The sequence below is a fragment of the Lepidochelys kempii genome, chromosome 6 (assembly GCF_965140265.1).
Source record: "Lepidochelys kempii isolate rLepKem1 chromosome 6, rLepKem1.hap2, whole genome shotgun sequence".
NCBI lineage: Eukaryota > Metazoa > Chordata > Testudines > Cheloniidae > Lepidochelys > Lepidochelys kempii.
In genome coordinates, this window is record NC_133261.1 from 124,705,157 (window position 1) to 124,717,798 (window position 12,642).

General features: G+C 44.8%; 1 protein-coding gene across 10 annotated transcripts in view; it reads right to left on the minus strand.

Annotated features, from left to right (window-relative positions):
• The window catches only part of KTN1 (kinectin 1), a 111,799-nt gene extending 99,267 nt beyond the window's left edge, over positions 1-12,532 (minus strand). For 4 of the 10 annotated variants that reach the window (XM_073350037.1, XM_073350035.1, XM_073350033.1 and 1 more), the window contains exon 1: positions 12,328-12,530. The gene's annotated coding sequence lies outside the window, so the exon portion shown is untranslated. Of the gene's footprint in view, positions 1-12,327 lie in introns of all 10 variants that reach the window. The other 6 variants (XM_073350028.1, XM_073350036.1, XM_073350030.1 and 3 more) reach the window with 3 other exon arrangements.
• Between the last annotated feature and the right edge of the window lie 110 nt (positions 12,533-12,642).

The following is a 12,642-nucleotide window of genomic DNA, read 5'->3' on the forward strand; positions in this document are numbered from 1 at the left end:
CAGACAAGGGAGAACATCATCTGCTTTTCAGGAGCAGGACTGACCTCTGTCCACTGAAGCAGTAGAGATCCCTAAAGGGTGATTATGGGCAGAAGAGTGCCTATTTAAAGACAGTCACTTTCAGGAACCGATCTTCAGTTTCGGATCCCATTTTGGTTTCCAACTGCCTGCCCTGCAAATGCAAAATACCCTTCTACTTGTATTTGATCTGGAAGCCACTGAAATTCAACAGCTAAAATGGAACCAACAGGTCCTACAGGGAGCCACGATAGCATAACATACTTTGATTCACACAAACACCACCCTATACCAGACACCTGCTGACCACTATTCCTACCTACATGCCTCCAGCTTTCACCCTGACCACACCACATGATCCATTGTCTACAGCCAAGCTCTGCGATACAACCGCATTTGCTCCAACCCCTCAGACAGAGACAAACACCTACAAGATCTCTATCAAGCGTTCTTACAACTACAGTACCCACCTGCGGAAGTGAAGAAACAGATTGATAGAGCCAGAAGAGTTCCCAGAAGTCACCTACTACAGGACAGGCCTAACAAAGAAAATAACAGAACGCCACTAGCCGTCACCTTCAGCCCCCAACTAAAACCCCTCCAACGCATTATTAAGGATCTACAACCTATCCTGAAAGACGACCCAACACTCACAAACCTTGGGAGACAGGCCAGTCCTTGCTTACAGACAGCCCCCCAACCTGAAGCGAATACTCACCAGCAACCACATACCACACAACAGAACCACTAACCCAGGAACCTATCCTTGCAACAAAGCCCGTTGCCAACTGTGCCAACATATCTATTCAGGGGACACCATCACAGGGCCTAATAACATCAGCCACACTATCAGAGGCTCGTTCACTTGCACATCTACCAATGTGATATATGCCATCATGTGCCAGTAATGCCCCTCTGCCATGTACATTGGTCAAACTGGACAGTCTCTACGTAAAAGAATAAATGGACACAAATCAGATGTCAAGAATTATAACATTCATAAACCAGTCGGAGAACACTTTAATCTCTCTGGTCACGCGATTACAGACATGAAAGTTGCGATATTACAACAAAAAAAACTTCAAAACCAGACTCCAGCGAGAGACTGTTGAATTGGAATTCATTTGCAAATGGGATACAATTAACTTAGGCTTGAATAGAGACTGGGAATGGTTGATTCATTATAAAAAGTAACCTATTTCCCCTTGTTTATTCCTCCCCCCACCCCCCCTACTGTTCCTCAGACATTCTTGTTAAACCCTGGATTTGTGCTGGAAATGGCCCACCTTGATTATCATACACATTGTAAGGAGAGTGATCACTTTAGATAAGCTATTATCAGCAGGAGTGTGGGGTGGGGGGGAGAGAAAACCTTTTGTAGTGATAAACACCCATTTTTTTCATGATCTGCGTGTATAAAAACATCTTCTGTATTTTCCACAGTATGCATCCGATGAAGTGAGCTGTAGCTCACAAAAGCTTATGCTCAAATAAATTGGTTAGTCTCTAAGGTGCCACAAGTACTCCTTTTCTTTTTGCGAATACAGACTAACAGCTGTTACTCTGAAACCTTTGATTCTTCTGGCACTCTGAATATACAGCACAAGGACTTTGGGGACAGTTCAATTCCTGTGGATTCAAGTTTTTGCTCACTGGATGAGGTCTGAAGAGGACTCCCTTCTTTTCAAACTTTTCTTCTGGCTTTAAACTCTGAAGCAAAAGGGTTAGGAGAAAAATGCCTCAGCCAGTGATCAAAGATTAATCCAACAGTTAAATTATCAATTAATGACACTTTTAGTTCCCTTACCCATCAGTCACAACCTAGCCGAATCCTGGAGCTATCCCAGAATAACTGTGCCTCCTATGATTGCTGAGTCATCTTCCTTGGCACCTAAACAGTCACAAACAGATTCTGACTGCACTCAAATCTTCCTGCGAGCAATGGAATGCTGCTGATATACTGCAAACATCTGGAAGAATGAGTGCAGGCAAAAGCGCACTGCTCCGGGGAAAAAAAGGGCCAGCACATTCCTTAACTGAATGATAGGAGTGTCAAAAGATATAGTTACTATCAACTTTCTAAATACTCAACAACTTCCTTCCTATGTTCTTGTATAAATGCAGTAGACCCCTTACCATACAATGCACAGGATTGACCTACACTGGTGTGTCACTCCCCAAGACAAGCGTCCTGGTATTGTGCTAGAATCTCCCAGCTGGTCTTTAAAAAAAAGAAAAGTTATTCTCTTGTCACTCCTGTCCTCCAAATTATTATTATTGCAGCAGCACCTAGGTGCCCCAATCATAAACCAGGGCCCCATTGTGCTAGGCACTGTACAAACCCACAACAAAAAGACAGTCCCTGCCGAAAGACTCAGAGAAATGCAGGGCTGGAAGGGATCTTGAGAAGTCATCTAGTCCAGCCCCCTGCACTGAGGCAGGAAGAATTATACCCAGACTATCCTGACAGGTGTTTGTCCAACCTGTTCTTAAAAACCTCTAATGATGCAGATTCCACAACCTCCCTTTGTAACCGGTTCCAGTGCTTAAGGATGCTTATAGCTAAAAAGCTTTTCCTAATATCTAACCTTGCTGAAGATTAAGCAGATTACTCCTGGTCCTACCTTCAGTGGGAATGGAGAATAATTGATCAGCACACTATTTATAACAGCCCTTAACATACTTGAGAAAAGAAGGCCAAGAGGATGCCTAATATGTCTTCAAGACTAAACATGCCCTCTCTTTTAAAAAAAAAAAAAAAAAAAGCAGCCACCCCTCTCCTCATAGGTCAGGTTCTTGAAATGTTTCATCATTTCTGTGGCTCTCCTCTGGACTTTCTCCAATCTGTCCACATCTTTGAAGGGTATGTCTGCACTGCACTGCACATCTGTCAGCAGCGTGTGGTGTACATATCCATGTAGCCCCCCCCAGCATGAGTAACAGAAGAGTAACCGGAGAAGCCGGCTTGTGCCAGAAGGGTGTGGGTAAGTAAGGTAATACTTACCCTACATGTTCTCTATTTGCTCAAGCCTTGCCTTCTATGTCTACAGTGCTATGTCACTTTAAACCAACATTCAATTGTACAAGAAATGCTAGAAAAATTGTAGGAGTTTTGGAAAGAAGAGGCCAAGAAATCCAAAACACATGCATAATTGTATTTCTGTTGATCTAACCTATGAAAGAGCTTATGAATGTAGCTTGTAATTAACTTACTCAAGTTGCTTCCAGAAAGCCATCAAGTAACAATCCAATCCTCAAGAGAGCCCGTTCACATTTATTGCATGGGGGAAAGCAGCATGAATCCTGGGTACATATATACCTAGTTGAAAGGACCTCTTTTCCCAACTGTCCTTAGAAATCATATGGGTGTTTCAGAGGCTTCTAAGTCAAGCTTTGTTTTCTTTGGGTTAACTGACATACACTCAATGGCCTGAACATCCACAAATTGGCCTTGTCAACCCTTCCACCTAGTTAATAGGTACAATCTAGAACAGAAAGGAGCTGAAATTCATGCAAGATTGAGGAAACAAACCCAAACCCAGCTTCCTCACAGTGATGCTTTAAGTGACTAACTAGGTTCTAGAGTAACAGCCATGTTAGTCTGTATTCACAAAAAGAAAAAGGAATACTTGTGGCACCTTAGAGACTAACCTTATTTCGTTAGTCTCTACGGTGCCACAAGTACTCCTTTTCTTTTGACTAGGTTCTGTAACATCAGCAACACCTGTATACTTTAAGGAGAGTATGGGGGGGGGGGTGAGGAAATCACGAGACATTTCACAGGGATATTTTAAAATTGATTTTCTACAGAAAAATAGGGGGTTGCTGATTTTGAGGGACGGGTGTTGACAATAACCATCAGTAGGCATTACAGATGAACCCAGATAATCCTATTCAGAGTAGATCTAGACACGGGGGTGTCTGGAACCCTGGAGTCTGGTGTCCACTAATGCTCCCAAGGTGAAGCCACACCAGTGGTGGGAAGTTTAAATAAAAAAGTATGGTGTACACCAAGTTTCGGACTATTATGTGATCCCTGGGAAGAGCCCATTGGAAAGAGTAATTAAGACTGACAACTAGAAATGCCACTGCTTGATTTACTCTTATTTACCAACCCTAACGAAGTTTATTGGACAATCCTGCTGGCATGTCAACGAAAGCAAGGGTGTTAACTGTAAACGCTGCTGGAGGACATTGTTATAGGTAAAAGGGATTAACACCACAATAAGAAGTGTGGCTTGCAAGCACTAGTTGTTTGCAGATATATTACAACCTACAGAAGGTAACATGCACAGTAACCCACAAAATGATGCACAAAGAAAAACACAGGGTGTGTGTCATTTGTCTTTCATAGTCTTTAGAAGTCTTCTGTGGGGAAAAGACTTCACTTGCTTCTCTCCTCCCTCCCACCAATATCAGGGATTCAGATCTTAGCCCTCTAGGATAAGCACGGTAGAGATGGAGAACTGCAGAATTATTAGATTTTTGACATCACAAACAGCAAGGAAGTGATTTATATTGAAACTGTTCAAAACTTCAAGTCAAAAGCTAACCACCACACATGAGCTCCCAACCCACCACAAATAAGGGCCGAGGTAGCTCCCAGTTCATTTCCCTGGGTCCTCCAAAAAGACCACCAGCAAAGACTAGGGAGACTTGATATTTCTCAGGTATAAAAACAAGCAGAAAAGAAACCTTCCAGACTTTCCACACACCCACCACAAAACAACTCCAAACCTCCCTCCCTGTGTGTGGCACTTTAAGGGAAATTACAAACATCAAAATCCTACACTTAAGGTTCAGAAGGAGCAATAAAAGGACTAGGAGGTTTAAAGTTAATTTTAAATAGACACATAATACCTATGTTAACAACAACTTAGATCACCAGAACCTCTTCCCCACACACCTACTCTTCCTCCCCCCCCCCCCCCACTTTGTATTCAGTGACCTTGGGCAAAGATAGACTAGTCGCTCCTCTTTGTAGTTTCACTTTCTGTTATTTCACACACTAACAGGATGCTGCAATGTTTGGGTGGAGAACACTACAAGGGAGAGTAATTCCTTCAGTAACAGAGGGTCTCCATTTAAGATTTTATTAATGCCGTACTTGTCAAAACAAGCCTTTTACAAAGCCTAGCACCTATTTTTAGGGCCTCAGTTGACCTGACAGTGTCCCTTTAAGCTCATTTATAAATATGTATGTATTCATTCAAATATAATCTAATTAAATCACAGCACTCCTGAGCACAGCCAGCAGCAGTGAAGCAATTATTCTGCTGGGCAGTGTTCATGTGCAAAGAATCCAACATAGAAGTTACTTCTAGTTTCCCGTGAACCAAACTCACAATAGAGGAATTACAGGTAATACAGAAGCCTGAAGAAAGAAAAGGAGTACTTGTGGCACCTTAGAGACTCTAAGGTGCCATAAGTACTCCTTTTCTTTTTGCGGATACAGACTAACATGGCTGCTACTCTGAAACCTGTCATAAAAGCCTGAGCAATTCCTGTATTTGTTTTAAGCGGGGCCAGGATCTGATCTGCCACTCCCCTTCCCCAACCCAAAACTGATTCTTAATTTTACATGGAGCAGCACAAGGCCATTTCAATGTAGCATGGGTCAGTCATCCAGCCTAGACCAACCAGAAACAAGGCAATCACTGAGTGTTTCAGCAGGAAGGGGGCAGCAGAGAGGAATAGTTCTATCTATCTTTTGAAACCATACTCTACAGTCTGGTGGTTAGGGCACTGGCCTGGGATGTGGGAGTTCCAGATTCAAGTCTCTGCTCTGCCTGAATCAGAGTGATCTGGGATGGAAAAACTCTCCTCTGAAACGTACTTTCTATCAACTTGCGCATTTTAACGTGGCCAAGAACTATTTCTAAGACAACAGTGCTAGTCTGAAAGAAGAGCTGATTTATTTCTGTTGGATGCTGTTTTTACAGCACACAGAAGCATGAAAACACTGTCAAACATGATCTTCTTGTAATTTCCACCCCGCCCCCACACCAGCCACAATTTAGCACAATCAACGCTTAAGTTTGTAAGTTCTTTGGGACAGGAACAATTTTTGTTCTGTGTTTGTACAGCACCTAGCGCAATGGGGTCCCATTCTACAACTGGGGCTAGAGCAATACAAACAAACAGTAATAGCAAAGTTTGATTTGTCTGGAGCAGATAGTTAGATCAGCAATTCACAGTCTTACTGGCCTCAACAATCACACAGTTAAGTCAGAAACATATATTTTGAGGGCCCCATTCACCTGGTGGGCATGTGACTTTACAGAAACCATCAAAAATTATGCCATAGTGTCAGTTTGTAAACAGCTCAGTTGTGTTACTTTTTGCCACTACCTGAGGAAAAGTTAAAAGCCAGAACATGTACATAGATTTCCCTTAATATTTATAACACTTTGGATACATCACATGCAGGAGTATGATTTTACTTGATTTGCTAAATATTTACTATTGTATTATCTGCCCCACAACTGGAACTACAAGCACCCTGATGGAGCGAAAAGTTGCCAGATTTCAATGCCATTTCCTTATATTTCTCGTCTATCCTCCTTTGGAATATTTTATAAGTTTCTATATTTTTATATGTCAACTATTTAACAACTTTTCCAGTGTAAAAGCTTTCACTCTTCAGCTTTCTCCAGCACAGTAAGTCTTCATTTAAAGCACAGACCTAAACAGGACTTTTTCCACACACTCATTGAACTCTGTAAAGAACTGCAGCTTCTAAAAAGTTTTGTTAAGCATCAACTATTGTCTGGTAACCAGGTCTGAGCAGTGACTCAAGTATTTTGACCTATGATCATCTAATCTCAGAAATAGGTGGAGTATGGAACGATGTTAAAAAAAAAAAGCTGTTATATAGTGAACTGAATAATCACACTGCTGTATGCAGGCTTGAGCAAGTCCTGCCCTTCCCTTTCAATAATTTTAACAAAACTTAGCCTGCCCAGCTGCTTTATTTAATCCTTCCCCTCCACCTTTTCCCTCACACCACACAAACAATTGAGGATTTATTTATTTAACATTTCTTCCCTCCTCACCTTTTAATCAGAGTTTAAAGCATATTTTAAAGACTGACTAGACAGTTAAGTTTTAAAAAAAAAAGCAATAATAAAATTGTCTAGTTAACAAAACCTCAGGTCATTTTCATCCAAACCCACCTTTCCTCACTATGAGTTATATGCAAAAGTTATATTTTAATCATAGCACACAAAAAGCAACATAAGCGTAAGATGTAACAGCAAAAATGTGGTAAAGCCAGTTATACAGCCTGCTCATGGATGGAAACTGCAACCAAATTTAGGCACAGGAGCTCTACAAGGAAGATAATCACTTCCAACCCAAACCCACATAATGTTAGGGATCTACTTTGAGAAAACTGGAACACAAACAATACTTGAAGGAAGGAGTAGTGTACCAACCAAATCTCTTTTTGAGTTTCATGGCAAACACAAGCTTTTTGAGCAACATTTTTCTTTATCTGTTTCAAACATTTACTAAACTGAAAGTGTGTGTATTCTTATACATAAATACAAAAGTTAAAAGCAATTAGAATGTGAAATAGCAACAATGTGCCTATGGGGAAGGTGCTCTGATAGCAGTGATAGGTGGCATTACAAAACCCTAAAAAAAAAAAAACGCAGACAGATGCCTATCACACAGAGCTCAAGCACTTCAGACAAGATACAGTTAAGGACCTTAGTCTTACACAGCCCTTTATAAATATTTTTATAAAGAAAAGTACATCACAAAACAGCCTGTACTCTGACCTCCCAATAATCATTGCTGATCTCAAAATACAGACAGCATTGCTTTTGGGAAAGAAATGTAATTATACACTGTCCAGCCTAAAATGCAAGTGCACGTTCATAATATATGCGCTTTTCCAATATAATTATATATACATTATTCTAAAGAAAAAGCAGAACATATTTTTCTAAGATACTGTACTGTCAGTTGATGTTAACTGATAGTTCCCATTTGCTAGTAAGTATAGAGTATTCAAATATCACTATCAAGACAAAAAAATTACAACATAAAAACAACGTAAGGGACAGAGTTAAGGTTGTTATACTGTAATGAAATATGCATTTGCTGAAGAGAAATGCATTCATTCTGTGCACAGTAAGGTGTAAGATGTCCTTAACTGTTTATGTCCTTGCTTTTAAATAACTGGGTTATAAAAATGTTTTCGTTATAGGCAAGTGTATATTGTCTCACAGCATCCCTAACTTATTTGCTTTTTTTAAAAATACCAAAGATACCCTCCTCAACCCCATCTTTCTTTTCCATTTTAGAAGTACTTCCCAGTGCAAAAAAATAAAAATGAAATTGGATGCACCAGTCATGATTATTGGTGCATCTGAAGAAGTGGGTCTTTTTTTTAAATCCATGAAAGCTTATGCCCAAATAAACCTGTTAGTCTTTAAGCTGCCACTGAACCGCTCGTTGTTTTTGTGGATACAGATTAACATGGCTACCCCTCTGATACTCAGATTATTAAAGTAGTTTGTACCTCTCCAGAGTTAATTAGTTATATTTCACCGTGCAGTACATTTTGTATTTCTCAACTTAGTTAATGGAAACGTATTAGTCTATTTCATATATAGAGTCTAATTCACTAAACAAGTCTCAAAACTAAATGCTGCAGTACTTTGGTTGCTAGCACTGCAAGGAAATTATTTATTTTTAAACAATGTATTAGTTAATCCACAGAATTTTTTTTCAAAATTATGGAAATTGTTTTGAACTGAGTTTGGAGCAAATCTGACTTAAGAGTGTCCTTTTAAAAGCATTGTCTTAAATTGCTACAATAAATTCAATTTACTTTGGGGTTTGTTTGGTTTTTTTTTTTGATCCCATAGATTTGCATCCAGACTGCTTTGCTGGCTAATTGTTAAAAGAGGAGGGATTTTTAAAGTCATTATTGTTTAAGGCAATGAACTTCTCTTTTTCTGAGGGAAAGTAAGTTAAACTTTCTTCTGATGTTATGAAGAAACAACAGGCAATTTATAAAGCTCTCCAAGATAGTCACAGGTTTCAGAGTAGCAGCCACGTTAGTCTGTATTCGCAAAAAGGAGGACTTGTGGCACCTGAGAGACTAACAAATTTATTTGAGCATAAGCTTTCGTGAGCTACAGCTCACTTCATAGGATGCTGTATTTTCCACTGAATGCATCCGCTGAAGTGAGCTGTAGTTCACGAAAGCTTATGCTCAAATAAATGTTAGTCTCTAAGGTCCCACAAGTACTCCTTTTCTTTTTCCAGGATAATCAGTTCTTAAAGCAGAGTTTTATCAATGTTAGTGTAGTGACTAAATGATGATGAATTCTGTACATAGCATGTTTGTTGTACAGCTGTCACTACAGATCAAGAGATGGACCCATTATAGAAAGAGTTATTTCCAAAATATACAGCATAGTAGCTTTCTGTTTTTCTCAGATCTTTAAATATGCTTCCAGAATTTCTAACATCATCAAGTTTATTTTTAAATCTGTGATTCTGAAGCTTTGTACTAGTTCACTAAGTAATTTTTCTAAGAAGATACTTTAATTAAGTGTGCTCCTGTTGAAGAATAAAAAGCTTTTTAGATTTCCTTATATTATGCATACAGCAAAACATAAGTGCAGAATGTTTGCATTTTGAAGTCTAACTTTAAGAAGCAGCGAGCTAGCATGTCCTCCAAAACTTTCTGTTGTGCACCCCAATTGATGGCAGGGACACCTACTTGTAATAATTCATCTACTCATCAGCTTATCTGAAACTGAATTTAGCCAAATTACTGCTAGAGCCCCATAAAAGCCGTTCTTAGTTTAGGCTGGACATTCTTAAGACTCAGTTTGTCCCTCCTTCCTTTACATAATGAATTACAAAGGCAGAAAGTACCAAATGCTCCTTCATTTAAAGTCACTCCTGTAAGAGGTGATTATGCAGCTTACTCCTGCAGTCTAAGTAGCTGATCACATTTATTCCTTACAATAATATAAGCAAGGTTTCCTTTCGCTCATTAATTTTTAAAATATAGCAGTTCTTAACATGAGGGAAAAGCAGCACATTATCCACAGTCATGGCATTCATAAGCAAGATGTCCATACTTGAACTAAATATTTACAAGACAGCAGGTAACATCTTTTAGGGAGATTCAGGGAAAGTGTTTTTGTGAAACATGATGTTTGGGTCAGACTAGTATTTTCCAAGGGCAAAAAATCATCCCTAGCAAGGACGGTTTTGTAATATCCAAAGACGACTGTGTCCAAATGCCATAGGCACTGGAATAGGGGTGTGGCCGCACCCCCAGCTTGAAGTGGTCTCCATCATATAGAGGGTTTACAGTTTGGTTCAAAGGCTCTCAGCACCCCCACTATGCAAATTGTTCCAGCACCACTGTCAGAGGCAAGGAAATCTCTCCATTTCTCCCCACACACCCTTCACATTCAACACTTTTAACACATTTTCAACAAGTTTTAAGGAGCAAGTTACATTAAAATTAAGCTCCCCAAAAAAATCAGAACAGCAGCCTCTTAGGGCCTGAACATGTGAGGTGCTGAGCACCAACAACTCCCAGGCTACAGTGCATCTCACAGGCTCAGAGGGACTGGAAACTATTTACATCCCCAATCTCCAGTAAGAACAGCATCAGAGATCACAGCTAAGGCCCTGAAATAGCAACAGAGTACAAGACCACATGCCCAACACCAGGCTCCTCACACCCCCAACCAGGGAGTGGGGTGTGGGGAAACTAGTAAATACATCACTGAATCACACAACAAAACCCCATTGCATCCCTAGAGGGAAGACTAACCCACCCCCACCCTAAACCCCACAGCCCCGCTGAGAGAGCACCCCTCCTCCCAGTGTGAGACACCAGCAGGTCTGGAGCTGCACTTCAGTCCCCTAAGTCCCATGTTCCAACCCTTTAGCCCTATAATCTTAGTGAACCCTCCTCTCATCCCCCCAGGGGCCTCCCTTCTCCACAGGCTGGGCCTCCTCACATAACTATGAGGTTCTTTACACACAGACTCTCCCCTGCACAGCCCCCAATCTCCTTCCCATGGGATATCCCCCAATCCCCCTACAGGGACCCCCACACCCCTCCCCACAGGATCCCCACACAGCCCCCCATGGGATCCCCCTGCACATACACAGCCCCCCACGGGGCCCCCCGTACCCCTTCCCCATGGGATCCCCCCCGCACGCACACACACACACGGGGCCCCCCCGTACCCCTTCCCCATGGGATCCCCCCCGCACGCACACAGAGCCCCCCACGGGGCCCCCCGTACCCCTTCCCCATGGGATCCCCCCACACACACACAGAGCCCCCTCGGGGCCCCCCCACACCCCTTCCCCATGGGATCCCCCACACACACAAGGAGCCCCCCACGGGCCCCCCGTACCCCTTCCCCATGGGATCCCCACACACACAGAGCCCCCCACGGAGCCCCCCGTACCCCTTCCCCATGGGATCCCCACACACACACACAGAGCCCCCCCCGGGCCCCCCCACACCCCTTCCCCATGGGATCCCCCCGCACACACACAGAGCCCCCCCCGGGCCCCCCCACACCCCTTCCCCATGGGATCCCCCCGCACACACACAGAGCCCCCCCCGGGCCCCCCCACACCCCTTCCCCATGGGATCCCCCGCACACACACACAGAGCCCCCCACGGGCCCCCCGTACCCCTTCCCCATGGGATCCACACACACACACACAGAGCCCCCCACGGAGCCCCCCGTACCCCTTCCCCATGGGATCCCCCCGCACACACACAGAGCCCCCCCCCGGGCCCCCCCACACCCCTTCCCCATGGGATCCCCTCGCACACACACACAGAGCCCCCCCCGGGCCCCCCCACACCCCTTCCCCATGGGATCCCCCGCACACACACACAGAGCCCCCCCCGGGGCCCCCCCACACCCCTTCCCCATGGGACCTCCCCACACACAGGCCCACACACCCTCTCCAAGAGGATCCCTCTCCCTGGCACCCCCAAGGCAGATCCCTCCCATGCGCCCCTCCCCCAGCAGCTCAGCCCACGGCACAGGGCTGGGGGCTGCCTCACCCCCCCCCCCCCCCCCCCCACACACACACACACACACACACGGGCTCCCCCCGGCCGGCCCGGCCCGCCCCGCGGGGGCCCCCCGCAGCCCGGCCGGAGCGGGGCAGGGTCCGTCCCCCCGCCGGGGCCTAGCCGGGGCGGGCGCTGCGCGTGCGGCTCCCCGGGCGAGCCCGGCCGGCGGCTCCCGCCAGCCCCGCGGCAGCGGGCGGGGAGCGGAGCGGGCCACTCACCCTGCGGCGGGCCCGAGCGGAGCGGAGCGGAGCGGCGGCCGGAGGAGGCGGAGCAACCGGGCCGGTCCCTGCTCGGCGGCGGCAGCCTGGCAGGAAGGGGAGCGCGGGGCGGGGAGGAGGCGGCGGCAGCGGCACGTCCACGGCGTCTGCCGGCCCCCTCCCGCCGCCCGTTAAAGGCGCAGGGCCGCGGGGCCGGGGGCAGCGCCTGACCCGAGAGCCGCCGCCGGGGACCGGGCCCGCCGGGAGCCGGATCCGGATTCCTCCCGACACCCTGCGGGGACCCCCCTGCTGAGATCCCCCCCACTGGGATTCCCC